Genomic DNA, 22215 nt, shown 5'->3' with positions numbered 1-22215 from the left:
ATTTTTTACCAATGTGCTGGAAAATATAAGAATTTTTCACTCTACTCAGAATTGCTTCGCGGGCCGGATGACATCGTCTGGCGGGCCGGATGCGGCCCGCGGGCCGTATGTTTGACACCTCTGTTTTAACGAAATTCAGTCATCAACCTGAAAATTGACCACCATAGGGGTTCCAAGACCAACGTGTGTGGGGAGGGGAGAAGAATTGCTGTTTTGGACCTGATTCTAGCTATAACCCAAGCTAACATGATGTATAAGCCAGTGGTTCTCAACCGCCGGTCCGTGACGACTATTCTGCCGGTCCGCCAGATATGTTCTAATTTTATACTTCAATTTAAAAATACAATATGCTGAAAGCTTCCTAATTGATAAAAGAAGCAGCGCATCACATTTAAAACTGATTGAAAACATCCCCAGTCCCGTAATTTACAGAAATTTGACCTAACACCATGCCTGGCAACATATTCGATTTGACTCCAAGTTCATAAAGTCTCCGGTGACATCATGAGACCGACAAGTTTGAGTTGACTCGCTGAATTACGCAGTTAAATTATTCGTTAAATCTGTTTGTGGATGGCCGGATGTCGCTGTATTCAGGAGTTTTCGTGTGGCGCATTGTATCGTAATGCCTATTCGCATTTCGTAGTACGTCTGGTGGTAGTAGGGAATGAGCAAAGGTGTTTTTCCCGACTACAAAATGCTTATTCTCTCGATATAATCGAGTGTATTCCAGGGATTCCCAACATAGGGTCGTGACGCTAACGGGTCCGTTTGCCTCTTCTATGGAGTCTCGGGGACAGAAATTAAATACCAATGACCATTGCAAGAATGTAGGAAAGGAAAGGGCGTAGTTTATTTTTGTCCTTGATCTTTTTGCGGCATATACACCGACTCGTGATACACATACACACGATCTATGGATATGCATATCATGAGTGCATGATGTGCATATGCCGCTGGACAAGGAAGGTACAGATATAGCCTGTATGGCTTTCTAAGTCATGCACCACCCCTCCATGCTATCCGAGTAATGCATGAGCGCCAAGCAGGGAAGTCATGGATACCAGTGTTACTAATCAGGTCTTTTGTCTGACCCGGCCGGGGATCGAACCAACGACCTACCGATCAAGAAGCCGGACGCTTCACCACTACGCAATCTTGTCATTGAACCGGGTTCTATCGACAGTTCATTTCTGAATATTATTAGTTTATTTTGCAAACTAGAAGAACAAACGACCCCTGACAAATGCTAACCGGGCAAACAAGGTCACAGATCAGCCGAAGCGTCATGTTAAAGCGCCACCCACTAATAACGCGAGGTTAGTGTTGCTGCGCACATTCTCTAGTAGCATTCTTCAAAACATGGTTGCATACTTTTATCTTAATTGCATTTCGGGTACATTCGATTTTTGAAGGTCCACCGGTCCGCCGACTATTTTTTGAAATTTTACCGGTCCACGAGCTTAAAAAGGTTGAGAACCACTGGTATAAGCGGATGGCTATGGTGGAAGGTCCAAATTTTGAGTAAAAAATTGCGAATTAACGATTGACGCCCGTTTCTGATTCATATACGGGAAAAAGTAAAAGTGAGCATAAAATTCTGCCTTTCACTTAATACAGATACTCCAATCTGCTGTTGCGAGAAACGGCAAGCAACGGCTCGGTTATAATAGTATATATATATGAGGCTGTTGATTGTAATGCTTCATTGTGGAAATCGTAATGTTGCTTTCATTTGACGAGTACAAAATTTGAAATCTTTGCCCGGTATACGTACATACGTACGTACAGTCGTACACAGGCCTACTGCTCACCAAGGAACAACGGTCAAGCTGCGATTAACTAATTATATCCAGACATCAATCAATACATAAGCTATTAAGCTACTATTTGAAACTAGGCAGAGTGGCGATTATAATCCGGCTGCGTGGTAGGCCTAGTCTAGCCTAGCGTCTGGAGCAGTGATTCCCAAGCGCGGCCCCGAGGGCCGCATGCGGCTCCCGGCAAGCCTTCTTGTGGCCCCCAGAAAATATTAAGAAATCGAATTATGACAAAAAATAAAATATATATTTATAAAACACACTTGCTTGGCTTGGAGTCTGGAGTTTTTAATTAGGATTGCAGGAAAGTCGTGAGTAGACTGCTATCGTTACGTCACGGCTGCTATCGTTACGTCACTAGGTAAAGACAGAACCATAACTGCCGCACGCCAAACCCCCAATAGGGGGGGGGGGGAAGCGAGCTCGAACGGGGCAAAAAATTATTTCGTGAATTAACATAAATTATAGAGTATTGTTTCAAAATTCATGCATCTTTTTCAAAATTTTAACTTTAGGCGTGATTTCATGCTGCCAAATATCTTGATTTTTGGGTAGGCCTACTCATCCCCAAGAAAAAATGCGTAAGATTGATAGAAATAGGCATTGGGAATATCGACGTTGGCCAGTACCGCGCCACGACGCACCAAGACATATTAAGTTTTAGGACATGTAACATGCGACTCCAAGAAGTGTGTCAGAACGATCAGCAGCGAGAAAACCTTGGCCGAACAAGACTGCCCTTATGATGACCAAAAACTTCGTTATATATACAAAATATTGCCTTGGCAATCTGAACCTCACGAGACAGGGAAAAATTATATTCCAGTGAAGAAATACCAATTTGACATCCTGTGCGTCTTTTAGTTTAGAAGCCTACGTTTGGGCGATTCTATATTTTTTGATATAGCAGACAGATGGTCACGAAATAACATATTACGGAATCATACTAACGGGCACTACAGTTTCCAAGACACCTCACTCATCTCTACCGGTTAATCTGATTACGTGAGTAGCGAGGACAAGAAATTGATTACATTGACCGATTTTATCATGAATTATCGAAAATTTTCGCGCTTCGCGCTGGCCCACTTAACAATAAACGTAGTTTCGCGGCAACAGCGGACAAGGTATGTAGGGGTAGGTTCATCACCCTATGGGAGCCCAAGAACCAAGCTTATTTTATTTTTAATAATTTTTTTTTGGCGGGGGGCTGACGAAGTGCTGTTTCGTTCCTGCCAACGGGTATACGCCCGAAGATGTTTAATTATTATTGAGTGGTCCTACCTTTTCAAACAGAGGATAAAAATTGATGGCAATATATATTCGATTCTCGATCATATTGACCGATTCAATCATGAATTACAGAAAATTTTCGCGCTTCGCGCGTCTAGGCCATAAAAGCTGACTCACCAAATATCCCCGAAAGCAGCATAATTGGTAGTCCTATAGCTCACGACCGAAGCGACCGAATAATTTGATAGTTCCGGTCATTATCGAAAGCTAGTGTCGCACCGATTCCAAAAATACGAAAGGAAATCTCGCCAGGGCAATAAAACTACTCCGAATTAGCCACCAAAGGTCGATTGTTCTGAACAATGAGAGCGCAGCAGCGCAATGACCATTACAATGGCCAATGGCGTCGAGCGATTGATCGGAATAATGCCAATTTTCATATTTTGATGACTATTTGGGCTCCGTTTCATTGCCCTGGTATTAGTGTGGCCCGACCGTACTCTGAAATTCTAAATTTAGCCCTGACACCGAAAAAGTGGACAGGCAGCATGGCAGGCGTTCTTACTATCATACTTCAATGTACGTACATCGAGTATCTATTTCAGGGGTTCTCAACTTCCCTCGTATAACGGGCCGCATTTTAACAGCAAAAGACGCTGCGGGCCGCAGAACATTATAATCATGTACTTATGGGCTACTATCAAATTTAGGCTACTATACAGCCTATTTATCAGTCTTATACGGGTATTTAGTACATTTTTATGCATTCTAAAGCCATAATGGACAACGTTCGCAAGTTTGCAGTTGCTGTTTTTTGTGAGAATATCCATCTTCCAGCGGCGCAAGTAAATCCCTTCATGAAGCGTGCATTGCATTCGTTGCCAAGATGGTATATGCACCTTCAAACCCCTTCACCAGAGAATCAAAATCTTTGTTTTAATGCGTGAACAAGCAATTATAAAATTAGAGTAACTTTTTCGTTACAGAGGCCATTATCACTTTGAGCTCTCAGTGATATCAGAAGAAGTCTAGCAGTTGGGGGTCATTTCTGAGCAAACCAATCAACCCTTCTGCCTTTCCTTCCATGACTGGAGCCCTGCATCTATAGTTACAGAAGTCAGTTCAGAAGTCAGCTTTGTCAAGTTGATGTTTTTCACATATTATCCCATCCCCATGTTTTCCCCGTCAGCATTTCCTCTGGAAATATGTCCAGTTTGATAAAACGCGCCAGGATAATTAGCTATGCAATGTGTGAGAAGTCGGTGGATTCGTCCAATGCTAGGCTAAAGTAGTCTACATGACAATGTGTTTCAGAACATGTGATAAAAGATCAACTGACACTGCTGTTACTCTTCTGGTGAAGGTTGAATCCGACAACTGAAGCTTCGAAATTTGTCAGGTGATGTTGGTCTTGCTGCTAAGTTCCGGAAACAGCGAATATTTGCACAGTACGTTAAAGTATTATTGAAGTCACACCTCTAGCAGATTCTTGGGTTTAGCGATATTCCAAGCAATTTTGAAAAATACGTCTGTAACGTCGTCGGCAATTTTACCAATACCTCGAAATATGGATTGTTGGGCTTGACACCTAGCTAGCAACGTTTTCTCTAAGATCACACGATACGTATAACTCCAGAAGAAACTACCCTGGTATCATTTTACGCTTGTACACTTCGTAACAACAACTGTGCTTCGACAAATATGAGACATCGGTCTTCCATAACAGTGCCGTGGCAGAGTAGCAATTACGTTCATAATGAAAGATGCCGTGGGCCGCAAAATAATCGTCTGTGGGCCGCATGCGGCCCGCGGGTTGAGAACCTCTGATCTATTTACTTGTGTGGATACTTCTTACGCAAAGACGAGCAGAGTTTATACTTCTGACGTAATAATGAGCTATCGCGTTTGAAAATGAGGCGTCTGTGCTATCAACAAACCTGCTATAACAGTGGTTCTTAACCTTGCCCCCAGCGCCCCCCAGGGGGCGCTGGCGATCCTGAAGGGGGGCGGAAACGCTCAGGGGGCGATATGGGGGGCGCTGGGCTCAGGGGGGCGGTATGGGGGGCGCTGGAGAAATATGGCTTCGCATTAGATGATGTGGTGATAGAACATATCCCTAATGAGTATTCAGAGCAAATTAACACCGAAAACTTCGTTACATATAGCCTTCAAAATACATATAGGTTTAATTGTCCATGGGCGCCTAAATGACTGACACCGAATGTTCCTGTCTTGGCAATCTGAACCCCGGAAGACGAATTCCATCTGGCAGGGAAAAATTATATGTCAGTGAAGAAATACCAATCTGAAATCGTGTGCGTCTTTTAGTTTAGTACGATTGCGCGACAGGGATATTCCTGTTGGGCGATATCCCCGTTGAGCGATTCTATATTTTTTGATATTGCAGACAGGGGGTCACGGAATAACATCATGCAACGAAGTCATACCAACGGGTTCGCCCGCCCGAATATGTTTAATTATTAGTAACGGGCCCTACAGTTTCCAAGAAACCTCACAATGTTCGCTTTAAGTTTTGATGAGTCTGTGCACACTCAACAACTCACTGCGCTGACCCTTGGACAACAGTGCGTAACGACTAAAAAAGGTAATAACTCCGGATTTGTTGTGCGCAACGTAGATTTTCTGTGCGCAGAGACCGTGTCAGCACTGTGCACGTGCGCAGCTTAGAGGGAACATTGCACCTCACTCAGCTCTACCGGTAAATGTGTTTACGTGAGCAGAGAGAGCATAAAAATTGATCTCAATTTACATGCAATTCCTGATGATATTGACCAATTCAATCATTAATTAGTGAAATTTTTCGCACTTCGTGCGGATAGGCCAGAATAGCTGCCTCAGTAAATGGACACCCAATGTAGATACCTAATAGGCTATCAGCAAATAGCGGACAGCCTAATAGGGGTCTGGGAGTGAAGTCCCCCGGAAGTTTGGTTTATCACCCGATGGGGGCCCAGGACCAACGGTTTTTTTTTTGGGGGGGGCTGACAAAGTGCTGTTACGGCACTGGTAACGAATAATTGTACCTGCGGGCACGCCCGAATATGTTTAATTATTAATCACGTGCCCTTTATTTTCCTATACAACAGCTCACTCAGTACTACTGGTAAATCTGATTACGTGGGCTGAGAGGATAAAAAGTTTATAGCGACTTATATATGAAATTACCACCTATTCATTCATGCATTATGGAAAATTTTGGTACCTAGGGCGACCAGGCCACACAAACTTTGCTGACCATCAAAATCACGATATGGGGTTCGTGGGGGCGAAGCCCTCAGAAGTTCGATTTATCACGCTGTGGATGCGTAAGGCAATCGTTTTTAGGGGGGTTAACGAAGTGCTGTTACGGTCCTCCCTCTTTCTCATTGTCTTTATTACATTTCTTACAATATGAAGTTGGGGGGGGGCGCTGGAGCACGATAATTTTTGAAAGGGGGCGCTGGAAGAAAAAAGGTTAAGAACCACTGTGCTATAATATCTCTTCCCCGTTAACGAATGCTCAATTTACGTCATAGTCCTTTTACCAAGAAATCGATGAGATATGTGAAGTAGTCGATCACGATTACGATTACTTCGGAATTTTTTCAAATGTAATCGATTGCGATTACTTGAAAATGCTGTTATCGTCGTAATCGATTACGATTACTAATCGCGATTATCCCATGTCTGATTCAGGGTAGGCACCGCTTGTGCCGATGCGTTGAGTGATCGAAAGATCAGCTGTTCTCCAAATAAGGCTTTGGCGTCGGCATTCGTCGCTCTATCGGTTCCAGATATACCCGATACGTTGATTGGGTGAGATTACAACTATATAATCTGAATCAATCTCATCGTATAGGAATAAAGTCTCCGGAATATTTTGAGTTCAGTCTCTGTCATTGAGTATAATCTCTTTCGTGATTAATAACATATTGACTATTATTGTATGTCAAATATATACAAGAATTAATATCCATATCGACCTGATGTGAAATGTAGCAAGATAACATGATTATGTGAATATACCGCCTTTTCCTAATTCAGACCATCAAGTCCATTGAGCAATGAGCAATCGACCATTTCTGAAATTGTTGACGTATCCAAGTCGCAAAGAGACATAAAGAGGGATGTTGTGAACCTCTGAGAGGTTCAGGTTTGTGTGAACGCGAACCTTTTTGAAAGGTTCTGTGTGATCGCGAACGTGAACCTCATGACGTCACGTGACGTCATATTGCTACTATCAATATTAATGTACAAGATACCTAGCGACGACTCGTGCCACATAATGCCACAATGCTGTAGTACATATTGACGTATTAAACGTCGCCAAATATATCAACTGGGGAAATCAAATGACATATTAATCGGATAAAATCATTACCTTCCGTCTCTTTGCCGACAATTTCGGCGAGGATACTTGCAAGTGAATATAAATTTTTGCCTTAGCGGTCTAGGGTAGACCGAACAATGTATTCGGCGTGTGAGTGTTGCTACGTTGATATTGAGCTGAATGTAAATCGGGTTTCTGTAATTACTACCGATATTACTTTAACCAGTTATACAGCAGTAGCCAACGCCGCAATCACACGGATTTGTTTTTATGATACAATAAACATATGAAATCGAGATTGACCCCGTCCGCCTGTTCGATTTTTTACATCAGACAATGATATCAATCTCACTGATTGGTTGAATGAGCATCATTCGCTGACTACCTATATATGTAGTGTATTTTGCTCTAGATGTTGTGAGATTGCGTGTCAAGCTCACAGCAGAGAGTTAATGAATATTCACAAACGGAAAGCTGGACATTTCGAGCAAATTTTTGTAGCAAAGCAGGTAAAATTTTGGAGATTGTCAAGGTGCATGCTCGTTTAGTGTTGATTTTTTTAAAACTGCCAGCGCCATGCATAGAGTGGCCCGCAGTTAAAATGCAATAAATTTCAACCAAGATGTTATAATGAAGTGAAAATTGTAATATACGATAAAGGTTCACAGTGCAGAACCTACCGAAGTTCGTTTGTGAACGTGAACCTCAAAATTTCCGAGGTTCACACACAGAACGCGAACGTGAACCTCACATTCACACCATCCCTATAAAGAGCTGAGCTTATACGTTCAAAGCGCCCGTGCGAAGCTGACTGCAAGCTGTTTGAAATATACCAATATCGTCATTATGCGGTAATCGCTTTCGAGAGAGCTTATAAATCACCGATAGCCGAAATTCTGATTTGCCGCATTTTTGTAATGTCCCTCCCGATCCCACCATATTAGACGCCCTTGACTTTGTGTATATATTTTCATGATTCGCCTCTGATACAATATGCCTGAAAACAACAACAAAATAATCAGGCGATCCAGGTTTTGGTCGAGATTCTTGCGTTGGGAACCATACCGGTATAAAGTACAGTATATTATACATGCGACTGGATTAAAAACGTCAAGCAACAGTACAGTAAAATTAAATGCGATACCAGTAAGAAATATATAGGATCATCTACTAAGATAATCATTTTGCGCATTTTGATTTTAGCATAGCAAAGAATTGACATCATGTTTTGAGAATTGCAAGCAACATAAGTTCTACTAATAAATCCATTCTGCGGCACAGCTTTGATAAGAGCAAAGCTCTGCGTCTCCGAACCAAAGCGCGATTTCTTTCTCTGCTGCTTCCACCGAGTCAGACCCGTGGCAGGTATTACGACCAACGCGAATGCAGTAGTCTCCGCGGATGGTGCCTGGCATTGAATCGGCAGGGTTAGTTTCACCTAACATCACACGACCCGTTTTGACTACACAAGAGCCTTCCCAAACCATCGCCACAACTGGACCAGAACGCATGTACTCTACAAGTCCATCGAAGAAAGGCCTTGCTTTCATATCAGCACAATGCTCTTCTAATTGCTCCTGAGAAGCTTGAATCAACTTCATTGCCACCAATTTGAAGCCTTTCTTTTCAAAACGCTGGATAATACAGCCGATCAGTCCGCGTTGAACACCGTCTGGCTTGATGGCGATGAAGGTTCTTTCTTCAGTACTGGGTTTCGACATAGTCCTTTTAGTTTAGATTTCCTAGGTCACGGATAGCTTACCGACTATCACTGTCACGGACTAGAAGCGAATGGCTACAGCAGACGGTTCTTTTTAATGGGACACCCTACGCATGGGTATAATATCGACAGATTACATATAGTATCGTCAATTACATGCGCATCAGTGGACAGTTGATAAAGGTGCTTCAATCAACAGCTGCGTATATTGATTTTTTTGATTTGCGAACTCACAGAAGCATAACTTTGATTTATTGCAGAGCAAGTAACGTATTTCTCTTTACATTGAAGTCATGGATTAAAGTTGAACTTATGGAACGAGTTCAAAAATCATTCACAAAGAGGCTTTGGGGATTAGCTGAAATGATCTACCCCTTTAACTGACGGCTGTGTCGTGCCTAGAGCAAATAGGTAGCTGACCAGATATTATGGTCGTACTATAGCAATACTGAACTGGCGACTCGCTGTCTTGGGGTTGGCGACTTCTTAACCCACAGTTCACTCGGCACGGATGTACTGCAGAAAAGTAAGGTGCGTCAGGTAGCGTAATAAAATGAGTCTCACCCTAATGAAAGAGATCCGGAGTTTATATCCGAGCGATACGAAAAAGGGTGGTGTTGGTTGCGAGAAAAAGAAAACTCGCGCAATGCGCGACAGGATAGTGCAGCTTGCGTAGCGCAGGGGGTAATTAATCTTGCGCAATACGCAAAAGGATTATGATGCTAATTCAGCAATACGCGACAAAGGATGGCGACGCTGAGTGTAGTTGCCAAGATATTGTGCAATTGTATGCGGGACACGTGGTAATCCTAGTATCACGAGCATCATGTATTTCCCTCGCAACAGATACCTGGCGTTAAATTTAACTAGGGACATTGCATTAGAAGGACCAGCGGTCAGCTACACCCCTTGTTTCGCCCTCGGAATTGACATTCTCGAAATTCGTCGGTTGAGGCTTGATGATGTATGATCTTCTTGATTGTCAGTTGTTTTCCTAATCCTTTTCTTCGACCAAGCCTATTTCATTACACTGTGCGACAGTGCCGAAGATTGATCGCGACTTCACAGATGTGTCATTCACAATTAACCAGTGGCGGCTCGTGACAATATCGGGTGGTGGGGCAAGGGCTGCAAGCGACTTTTTATCAAGATGACGTCACAATGGCGTTTTCCAACGTAAACAAGTAACTTAATGATGGTACGGTAACATGAATTTCCCGGCAACAGTGATTTTAACGTATGTGCCACGAGAGGTCCGCTGGTGAGCTGTGACTTGAAGTGTGGTAACTGCGTAAACGGCGTACGGAACAAAGATTCAACACGGTTCATGTTCGCATTAGACCTGACTAATTATCTGCAGAAATGGAAATGACTATAACTCGAGAGATAGCGTAAGCCTAATTGGAAAGGTCAACGAATTCGGACAGATACGCAATTGTTATCTCATAGATTGGGCCTGTCCTATTGAATCCAAAACATCATTGTAAAGGACTAAGAATAGCAGCCTCGGAAATTTGGTCTCGGTACAGCATAAGAGATTTTGGCCTTGAAACTGGAGACTGTAACACGACACATACGTTTTTATTACTGTCTTATAGGTCTGCTGCGAAATCGCCTTTGAAAAATATATTACCGAATACATACGTGGATGAAAGCCTTAAACTTGGTACACTGTTACATGACATTATCGAGAAGTGGCCTCATGGCCCTTTTCGGTATGGTACACTGTAAAAATTAATGCGAACAGACCAACACCAAATTTTGCGTAAAATTTACTGAGGAATAGGCTGATCAAGTGACGAGGGGTTGTACGCAAATGGCTTGAAGGCCACAATTTCACGGTGAAATTGACATTGGAGAATATACGATCAAAGTAAATATTTGAATGCAAACTGAGAATGATATCATCATCTCACTTAACGTTACCGCAGATACACCGGCTTTTGCGTGAAATCCGCAATGTGTTGTAGGCTAAAGTGTCGGATCGGAGCACATCTTTACCATACTCGACCTTGATAACGAAATTACTGCCCTAATCATTGAGTGTCAACCTTGAGACTTGGCACAGCGTTCGATACTAAAATCAAGACATACCGTGCAAAAGCTTATGACGGATCTAGGTAAGGAGCATCGTTAAAATCAATAGAGACCAATACCGGCTTTGCGTATAATCTGTTAGCGATAAATGACGAGTCAGCTCTCACTCGAATTAGGAAACGAAATTACCACTAACACAGTTCAGTGACAAACTTAAAACTGGGTACAGCGTTCGATACTAACATTAAGACTTACCGTGCCAAATGTCATAACCGATCTCAGTATTGAACACCGTCAAAACCAATGGATACCAATACCGGCTTTTGAGTAAAATCTGTTTGCGATACATGACGGATCAGCACACACTCAACTTCGGAAACGGAATTACTACCCTAAACTTTAAGTAGAAACCCTGAAACTTGGGGCAGTGTTAAATACCACCATCACGACATGACATAACAAGTTTCAAGAGTTTTCATGGTGTGAAACCCCATTAAAATCGACCTATACCAACAAAGGTCGACTAAACGCATATGACGGTAACAGAGTTCAGCTATAGATACGATTGTTACATCACACCTTAAGGGCACAGAGCTATCGTGCCCCGGTTGCTCGGTAATTTTATGAATAGGAGAGAGTAAATCACCGTTTCTTTATTGTGCGCGGTTTTGAGAGAATAGACAGTGAAAGCTTGTTATGAGCGCTACCGGGGCAAGCCCCGGCTAGGCATTCGCAAAGCGAAAACACAGAAGAGAATTTGATTTTCGCATAGACTTCGCTATATATGGGCATTTACAAGCGAAAGGACAAGAAATATACGATTTTCGCTGTGATTTCGGTTTATATAGATAGGTGTGCGTCTATAAATGGTAAAGAATTGTTATTGAACAGAATTTTAGGTGGGGAAATGCCCCAGTTGCCCTATAGGACGAACCGCCACTGCAATTAACAGTAACGTGAGCATAGCTTTTGTACAAGTACAACCATGGTTTTTAGTAAGTCATGGTGCAACATGTTCTGTAAGCTGGGATGTGACTTATCGAAGTTTTAAGACTTTCAGAGTGGAAAATAACTTCGACACTCTAATTCTCTCGGATATTATAGCTCTTAGTGGCTTGGAGCGCATGATTTCAGTGCTTGGAAGAATCAGTTATTGTGTCCATCCCAAATCACAGACCAACACGGGCTTTTGACGAGAGCAATTCGGCTACAAATCGGCGCTTTCGTATCATGTGCGAAGGGGAGCAGTCGAAAGCTGAACCGAATAAAAGCCGCCGAATTGCTCTCATTAGTCATTGAGAAGCATGCCGAAGCGACTTAAGCAGTGACCAAAATGAGAGATATTATCGAAGCAAAGGTGTTAATCGGGCACCAGGCAAAGCTTATGCCACAACCGCATGGACACAAGCACATTTGGAGAGTGTATTTGCGGCCGATGAAGCGATTATCGTTGGGTAGAATCATAAGGAAAGTCGTTTTCCACTTGGATCAAAGTTATCTAAATCCAAAGAGAGTGATTAGAGAGGCGCCGTATGAATTGAAGGAGACTGGAGACACGGGATTCAATATGAAGATTGATGTCTATTTCAAGAATTCGGATAACCGGAAAAGTGTGAGCTTTAACTACGACTTGTTTTTAACCACGAATGGATTTCCTGTCGCATATTTGCGCACAAAACTGTTAGTGTTTGAAAACGCGGCCGCTAGTTTCAGGAGAAGGCTGTTGGGAGCCGGCGCTGAACTGAAAGAGCACGAGAATCATGTTTTAAAACAGCTGTCCATCGAAGCCGTAGATTCGCGGCACGAGAATGTCTTGCTGCCATGTATTGCGCTGATAAAAGAGCCCGCAAAGTCGGAACTTACCAAGAAGGAAAACAAACCGCAAGCGTTTAGCCAATCGCACGCCGTTCGAAAGCAGAGAGTGTCGCGTATTGAAAATACACAGTGGGGCATCCAATCGCCTGGAGATTTGGTTCACTGCAAGAAGAGTAAACTCCGCTGAGTTCATTTATTGTATTGTATTCATGGTCTGTAACAGCAGTCATTTTGAACCATGCCGATATTTTTATTATATTATTATGCGTGATTTTCGAACTGCCGTGTTAAAGTAGAACTTACCAGGCTTTTATAAGATTCAGCTTACTGACTTACGGGATCGAATGGCGATAAGGAGCCTAGATAAACCTCCAACGAGCATAGGTAGGGATTCGTCTACAGTCCACTTTCGTGGGACTGAAACCAAGGTTGTAATGACTCGAGTCGTGATTAGTGGTCTCTGGACTCAAGTCGTGTCACCGACGGGGAATGACTCGACTTGACTTGAGTCAATGTGTGTATTGACTCGACTTGTCTCGAGACTGGACGGCCACGAGGGGTCCCAGTCAATAAACTTGGATGTGATCGCCCGGCGTATAATGCGCATTCGATGGCAAAATGATGCTTTAAAAGATACAATTTTCGCACTTCAGCGGCAGACTCAATCCTTTGTTGCTGTGCATTAACCCTTCCGCTACTGCAGCTTACAACCGCCAGTAACCCTATCGCTGCCTGAATCGCTGTTGCTTTCTGGCTGATATATCAACCTTATGTTGCAAGACATCACAATTTGACAATATGTTTTCATTATCATGTTAGTTATAATAAAATCCACCTCGAGCATACACTCAAAATACCGATCAAATACAGAAAGACAGACATATAAAATGCGTAAAATGACATATTGATTTCAGTCGAGATATAGAGGTCTCTGATATATGGCTAATTCCACTGGCCTCATATTCGTGCGATGTACTGTCAACCAGATATCATTAGTAGTGATGATCGGCTGATCATGGACATTGACGCTGCAGGTTGAACCAATGCTTAGAGTACGATATTTTATAAACTGTTGCCTTCGCCAACGCGGCATTCTTTTCAATTCACCATCAGACTTGTACGGATATTTGGGCATGTCGCAATCACTCCATGGCTTCAGCCTCCAACGTAAAATAAAGGCTATATATAGCAGCAAAATAACTCGTAGATTAACTGAAATGAATATCACAAATTTAATCAGAAATTATCACAAGATCAGGTCACGGAAAAGTCAAAGTCAGCATTTATATCAAGTCCTAATTTACAAGTCTAACGCATACAAGCAATCAATGTGACGGAACTGCTATTCGAAACACCATTCAACTACCAATACACATCTAAGCAAGCATGTGAAAAAATTTCAACAATAGCCCGAACTATATCTCTTGCTCAACTTGTCTCAACGAAGAGTTTCATTCATATTCCCATCGCTATAATCTCGGAAATACAATTCGCCGGTACGGACGGGATACAAATCAAACTTTAAGTGTGCAGCCGTAAACAACATCCGATGACTTATGATATCACAATCACTCCACGCTCAAGTGCTCACGAACCTGGCAAACCCAATAGAAAAAGGTAGCATTAAGACGTGATCATTTTCAGTTTCATATATTTTTCGTAAATTTGCAATTTGGGTTAATTGTTAATATTGAAGGTTCGCGCGTCCGCAGCATTTATCTTGTTTTTCTGGTCCACAAGGTTCAAAAGGCGGAGAACCACTGATATTACACGTTGTAATGATTGCAATACCTGAATAATTGTTTGACTGGTTCGGCCCTTTTGAACGATCATAAGATTTTAATCTGGTCCTCGACCAAAGATGAATTTTACCCCGCATGAAAGGGCGCCGACAGCACTGCGTCGGTGGGTCTCCGTAGCGCAACGGATAGCACGCTGGACTTCTAAACAAGAGGTTCCGGCCGTTTCGGGTTCGAGTCATTGCGAAGATGTGGTTTAATACTGCGAACGCTGTGTTCATATTATTGCTCGGTATGATTACGCTTGCGTTCGAAAGATAAGTTTTAAAATTTGATTAGAATCTCTCTCCCAGTGAATCTGGTACAGATACTGAGGCTCGAGTAGTTTTCATGAAATAGCACGGTATTTTGGTTGGAAATCTAGAGTCGGCTCGTTTCCGCCAAAATGACATGCTATGCCCGCAAACGGGTTAGCGCACGGGCAAGATAATGAGCATAGGTTTTCGCGCGCAGTTGCACAGTTATAACTATGTCGGATGGGGCCGAAAACTGACACTATGATCCAGTTCATGATGTGAAATTGTTTCTTCTTCGGCTCGAATGTTATCCAAGCCCTTGCGAACGAAAAACTGATTGTGAATCAGCATATATGTTCTTTTGGGCCTCTTCGAGCTCGCCGTGCCCCCAATTGGGGGGCTTGGGGTCCTGCAGTTACGGTCCTGTTCCCCACTACCCAGCAATTTTGTCATCACAGAGCAGCTATTTGCTGGTTTGACTACACAAAACACACAACCACACCAGTACGCCAGACAACATAACTGCAATATAAAACGTATTCTAAACCGATACCAGTAACGCTCGAAATTTTGCGAAAGCGTTATTTCACGTCAAACTAGTCGTGCTGGATGCGTCTGTGACGCCATCATTGGCCACCCAGAGTTAAAAATGAGGTTTTGTGAACAAAACGCAATATAATTTTCGATACATACATTCCAGAGCAGTTAACTGGTAACGGTAATTGCGGTAAATGGTAACGGTAATTGCGCATGAATATGTTGACTGTCCTGTATATAATGTTTAACAAATGCGTCTATTCCCCACCATGTGGGAACCACTGCTCTGGCAGGTAGATTTCTACTGATTTTACAGTACAAAAATTATATTCAAGTCAATTATAAAACGATGCATACTAGGAGTCAGACAACTATAACTCGCGAGCCATGAATGGTAATTTGATGATGGTTTATCGCTCACGGAGGAATTTACGTAGGCAACATATAAAATGGCACTACTGGGATATAAAAAAACTAATAAAACATTCTGTGCGATTTGCCAAGAGAAAAAAAAACATGGTGATCAAGTTTGGTTCGTTGACTGTCTATATTAGATTGAATCTTGATAACAAAAATTAAATTTTAGTACCAATTATCAATTTATGATATATTTATTAGGGATGGTGTGAACGTGAGGTTCACGTTCGCGTTCTGTGTGTGAACCTAGGAAATTTTGAGGTTCGCGTTCACACCAGAACCTTGGTAGGTTCTGCCCTGTGAACCTTTTTCATATGTTAAAACCTTTACTTCATTCTGAAATCTTTGGTTCACATTTATTGCAATTCAACTGCAAACCACTCTATGCATGGCGCTGGCAGCATAAACAATCAACACTAAACGAGCATGCACCTTGAAAATCTCAAAAATTTTACTTGCCTTGTTACAAAAGTTTGCTCGAAATATCAAGCTTTCCGTTTGTGAATACACTACATGTAGTCAGCGAATGATGCCTAGTCAACCAATCAGTGAGAGTGATATCGTTTTCTGGTGTAGAAATCTAGCGGGCGTACGGGTCAATCATGGCTTCATATGTTTACTGTATCACAATAAGTAAATCCGTGCAATTAGGGTGTTGGCTACTGCTGTATAACTTGTTAATGGGGTAATGTCGGTAGCAAGTATAGAAACCCGTTCAGCACTCTGCTCAATATCCACGTATAACAATACTCAGACGCCGAAGACATTGTCCGGTCTGGTCTAGACCGTTCAGGCGTAAGCTTTCGCTGGCAAGTCCGCATCGAAATTGTTGGCAAAGAGACGGAAGATATTGATTTTATGGGATTATTATATCATTGCCTCAGTTGATACATTTAGCGACGTTTAAAACGTCAATATGTAGGGCCTACTTCAGCATTTTGGCATTATGTGGCACGAGTCATCGTTAGGTATATCGTGTACATTAATATAGTCTATCACTTCATTGAAATATAGGGTTTAAATTAGCAATATGACGTCACATGACGTCACGAGGTTCACGTTCGCGTTCACACAGAACCTTTCAAAAAGGTTCGCGTTCACACGAACCTGAACCTTTCAGAGGTTCATTTATTGCCGATACCAAGCACGTGAATGTATTCAGAATATTTCTGGCCGCATTAGATCGGCCGGTTAGCTCAGTTGGTCAGAGCGTCGTGCTAACAACGCGAATGTCGCGGGTTCGAGCCCCGTACTGGCCACCACGTACGCCGCGACAGCTCAGTTCAATCCCGCGTCGCGGCAGTTTTGTCATTGGCAACTAGAAGTCCAGCAATGAAACTAAAACTGGCTTCGGCACGCTGGCCAGCCGAGACTTGTGCCGCATACCGACGAATGAAACAGAATATAAAAGACTTCTTGTATGTGATAATACCACTCCTAGAAGTTTGTCAACTGGAGCTTTCTAGAGAAATTACGTATATGAGACAATTTTTATTATGAGAGCAGTGTAACAGCAGTGTTGGGATGACTCGAGTCATGACTTGACTCGAGTCAGACTCGAGTCACCTTTTTCGCATGACTTGACTTGACTCGAGTCACTTTGCTAAAATGACTTGACTTGACTTGACTCGGCGTATCAGAAATGTGGATTGACTCGTGACTCGGAGCTAAATTCACGAGTCAATTTCAAGTCATCAAGTAATTGTTGTCGATAAAAATCACTGTATCTTACACATGTTCAGATTGTTCGCGAAACGCTTGCGTAACCCGTGATAGCGACCAACCATTTGATGACCGTGCGTTTCATTGAGCCTCGACTGTTCTCTCACAAATAAATTGACCGCACACGAAGTGACCGAAGCTTACTGCTTACGTTGTCGTACCTCTAGAAGTAAAGTAATAGAACAGCAAAATGTTTATTTCCGTTCTCTGTCCTTACCTTAACCAAACCTCTTGTTTTATTGAAATTGAAGTAAAATATAGTTTATATAGTCCTCAATCATTGGCGCAGGCTCGAACGGTGTCATCTCTATTTGAAAATGGGTAATGTATTGTATCTGATCAATTCGTTTCTCTATTCTATATTTTGGCTGGTGACTATAAACTGAGGCCCAGGCTATGCAATTACGTAGTTTAACAGTTCTGCGTATATGTGAGCGATACAGCGCCTTCTTGCTCGTATATTTAGCTCTATTTTCCTTCATCGTTTCGGAATCAATGACCACTCAAACTGTATTGCAGACAGCTAGCAAATTGCAATGACGTAATCATGCATCATACATACTTCGGAAGGGCAAATTGACTTGAAATGTGACTTGACTCGTGACTTGACTTGACTTGACTCGACTTGACTCGAGTCACCTCCAAAAATCGAGTGACTTGAATTGACTCGAGTCACTTTTGAAAATCGATTGACTTGACTTGACTCGAGTCAAAATGTGCAATGACTCGAAATGACTCGTGACTCGAAGGCAGTGACTTGATCCCATCACTGGGTAACAGTTAAGTCGGGCTCATTTTTAGTAGCAATCCGTAACAACATTGTCAAAACAATGGCTCTGTGCGTGTCACTGGCCTTCGCACCAAACAAACTGGACGTTGAAACGCACAGAGAATCCGCAGAGGAGCGTGCAAAGCACGAAGAATTATTATATTTGCAAGAAATCCGACAAATGATACATACGTTAAACGGTCCGTAGCATTTATCTTGATGATTTACCCGATCGGAAGGTCAAAAAGCTTGAGATCAACTAATACAACTCATTGTAATAATAGTATTACCAGTATTCAATCAGTCAAATATTTAACTGGTATGGCTCGCAAGCGATCAAGATATTTTAATCCGGTCCACGATCGAATGAATTTGACACCCCTGATTTGAATCGAGCCGAACGGGGTTGGAATATAGTCCATGGTTGATGCGACTCGTGCAGACTTCTAAAAACTACAGGATTGTCAAAAAGCGAAAGTATAACTAAAGTTAAAACTACCCGATTTTTAAAATCCGTAACTAGAACTACAATAAAAACTACTAAATTTTCAAAATCAGCAACTAGAACTTGAAGTACTTGAAAAAGATGAATAGATAGATAGTCTTTTATTCGTCACATCAATAAATAAAGAAGTATACGAAACAAATATTGCAGTATAGACTGGGAGACGACGAGGGGCCGTTAGGCCTTCAGAGTCAGTCGCCACCCGTTTGGAGTGTTTGATGCGTGTAACATATATATTAAATCACACACATATACGTAGAGTCAACATTCAGTAAATATACGACTAACGACACGATATTAAGCTTTAATAAAAGTGTAATAAAGGATAACATTAGAACAAGCATTGCATAAAAGAAAAGAATCATCAGTACGTTTGGAGTAGATAATTTTTATATATTTTTTTAAACTGCCATGGTGGTATTGGTATCAGCTCTGCAGGGAGATCATTCCAAGTTTTCGCACCGACAAAATGTAAACTATTGCGGGAGGAAGATCGTGACAGGAGAGGCAGCGAAATAGAATTTCTCGATGCCTGTCTAGTTTCATAACCATGAGTTTTCGCAAAAGTTGTAAAATGCGAATTAAAGTATGACCTGTTTGTGTGGAAGATGGTGTGCGTCATCTTTGCCGTCTCGTACTGAATTAGGTCGGCAACTCTAAGTATACCATGACTTCGATATTCCGGGAGAATTCGTTGCCTGGGAGGCAATTTACTAATGACACGAAGAGCCTGGTTCTGTAGAGTTTTGATTTTTGAAAGGTTTGTTACATTTGTATGTCCCCAAATATTTATTGCATATTGAAGCTGAGATTGAAAAATAGCAAAATACACTGCGCACAGTACTTTTTGTGGCATTAGATATTTCAATCGTTGTAGCATGACCGTAGCCCTTGACAATTTCGAGGTGACTGAGTCGATCTGAGGTTTCCATGACAATTTCGAATCGACAAGAATTCCAAGATAGCGAACGTGATCAGCTGGGTTAATGACAGTTTGATCGATTCTTACAGAAAATGGATTGATTTTTAGCGAATTGGAATTATTAAATAAGAGAAGTTGGGTTTTACTGGGGTTGATGGAAAGTTGATTACTTCTCATCCAATTACAGATCTTTGTCATTTCATTAGATGTCAATTCTTGCAAGGTCTGCAAGGATGTTGAGGATGCTGAGAAACAGGCATCATCAGCGAATAGTACGGTTTTCAGAGAGGAGACCTTGCTAACATCATTGATATATATAAGAAATAATAAAGGCCCCAATACAGACCCCTGAGGGACGCCACAAGTTATAGTTGATGGAGCGGAGATAGTACTATTGACATACACACATTGTCGGCGGTTTTTCAAGTAGTCAGATATAAGTTTCGAGGCAATACCACGTATGCCAAACTGAACAAGTTTTCTAATCAGTATCTGGTGGTTAACAGAGTCAAATGCTTTGCTGATATCTAAAAAAACACAGCATGATGGTTTTTTGTTATCAAGTGACTTGAAGTGTCTGGATGTCATGTCGGCTAGGGCCTGCGTAGTGCTTCTATTGGCTAAAAAACCGAATTGCTCATCGGATAATAGAGAATTTTTCATAACAAAGTCAATGATTCTACGGTAGAGTAGTCTTTCAAATGTAATGGCAATTGAGTTCAAAACTGAAATTGGTCTGTAGTTTCCAATTTCTAGCCTGTCATTCTTTTTGTAAACTGGTACAACCTTGGCTTGTTTGAGATGGTCTGGAAATATTCCATGATTGATTGAAAAGTTGAAAAATGTGCATAGATGTCTGGCAATAGCAGGTGCGATGAATTTGAGCAGTTTTGCCGGGATCGTATCAACGCCAGAGGATTTGCCGTTTTTAAGCGAGTGTATACTACACATCATTTCTGACTCATTGCAATCTTCTAAAAAGATAGAGTTGGGACAGGAGAAGGTATAGGAACTTTGTGTCGTTGGATTTACAATATGAGATGGGAGTTGTGCAGCTAGTACGGAACCAATTGAAGTGAAGTAATTATTAAAGCAGTTGGATATCTTGGTGGGGTCAGAGGTCAAACTACCGTCACTGAGACGAATCTGAGTTGGATAGGTTGCTGAAGTATTGCCCCTATTTATTATACCATTTATTGCCTTCCAGGCAGATTTTGGGTCACCCTTGAACCGTGTGAAGAGGGACATGTAGTATGTTTGCTTCGCTTTAGTGATAGTTCGTGAAAGGTTGTTTGCATATGATTTATAGACTATTTTGTCTTCAGGGCTCCCCTTTAGGAATAATGTACGATACATCTTATTCTTTATACGAATGGATCGGAGGATAGATGGAATTAACCATGGCTTACGTTTCAATTTACGCTGTTTGCGAGATAAACCTGTCAATGGTGAGTATACATTAACTATTTCTAATATTGAATTGACAAACATGTTGAATCGCTGATTAAAATTCAATTCAGTCAGAGGTATTGGTTCATACTTTTCAAAATAGTCCCAGACGTGATTGTAGATATTAGTCATGCTTTCTGGAGTCAGATTCCTGGAGAGTGTCGTATAAGCCAATGGTCTATGCATACGGCGCTTGAATTGAACTATTATTGGGTAATGATCAGTAGTGTCATCAATCAGGAGATATGGTTTAATTGAACCTTGTGCTATATTAGTGTAGCAATGGTCAATAATAGTTGCAGTGGTGTCACAGTATCTGGTAGGATTAGTAATGATTTGTGTTGCACCAGTAGCCCTGATATTTTCAAGATGACTTGAAGTATTTTTGCTTTTCTTGGATGCCATGTCAATATTGATGTCTCCGACCACGAAAAATGGTAACTTCGAGTTAGATATTTCAACAATGGCGTGGGATAGCTCAGAGCTGAAGTCAGAGGTGTTTGGCACAGGGTGTCTGTAGATAACACCGATAATAATGGAAGGTACACTGGCTATGCCAACTTGAACCTCTACCCATTTTTCTTCAATTGTATCCAGATTCAGGCAATACTTATCAACAAGGGAGTAGGGAATGTCATCTCTGATATACATACCAACTCCGCCACATTTGGTATCTGTGGTGGTGTGGATGAACGTATAACCATGTAAATTGATATTCAATAAGGGGTCGTCACGCAGGGCAGTTTCAGACAAAGCAATTATACTAGGAGCAATATTCATGTCTCTAATAATTTGATGAAGAGATAAATAGTGTTTTTGCAAAGATCTAATATTGAAGTGGCAGATAACAAAGTCTTGAAAAGCGGTAGATAAATTGTAGGATAAATCATCCAAAGTAACACTT

The 22215-nt window shown here is 41.8% G+C and overlaps 1 protein-coding gene, 1 non-coding gene and 1 pseudogene across 2 annotated transcripts in view; 1 reads left to right on the top strand and 2 right to left on the bottom strand.

Moving 5' to 3' along the window:
- Positions 1-22215, bottom strand: part of LOC145444665 (BOS complex subunit NOMO1-like) — a 78283-nt gene that overhangs the window by 54999 nt on the left and 1069 nt on the right. The window lies entirely within an intron of this gene.
- LOC145445322 (nucleoside diphosphate kinase A pseudogene) lies at positions 8562-9265 on the bottom strand (annotated as a pseudogene).
- Positions 17130-17203, top strand: Trnav-aac (transfer RNA valine (anticodon AAC)). Its single transcript has one exon. It is a non-coding gene; the product is annotated as a tRNA-Val (tRNA).

This window comes from Botryllus schlosseri, chromosome 8 (assembly GCF_051294905.1).
Source record: "Botryllus schlosseri isolate E-star chromosome 8, Bs_hap1, whole genome shotgun sequence".
Classification (NCBI taxonomy): Eukaryota; Metazoa; Chordata; class Ascidiacea; order Stolidobranchia; family Styelidae; genus Botryllus; species Botryllus schlosseri.
The sequence above is the reverse complement of the archived record's forward strand: the minus strand, read 5'-3'. Positions and strand labels throughout refer to the sequence as shown.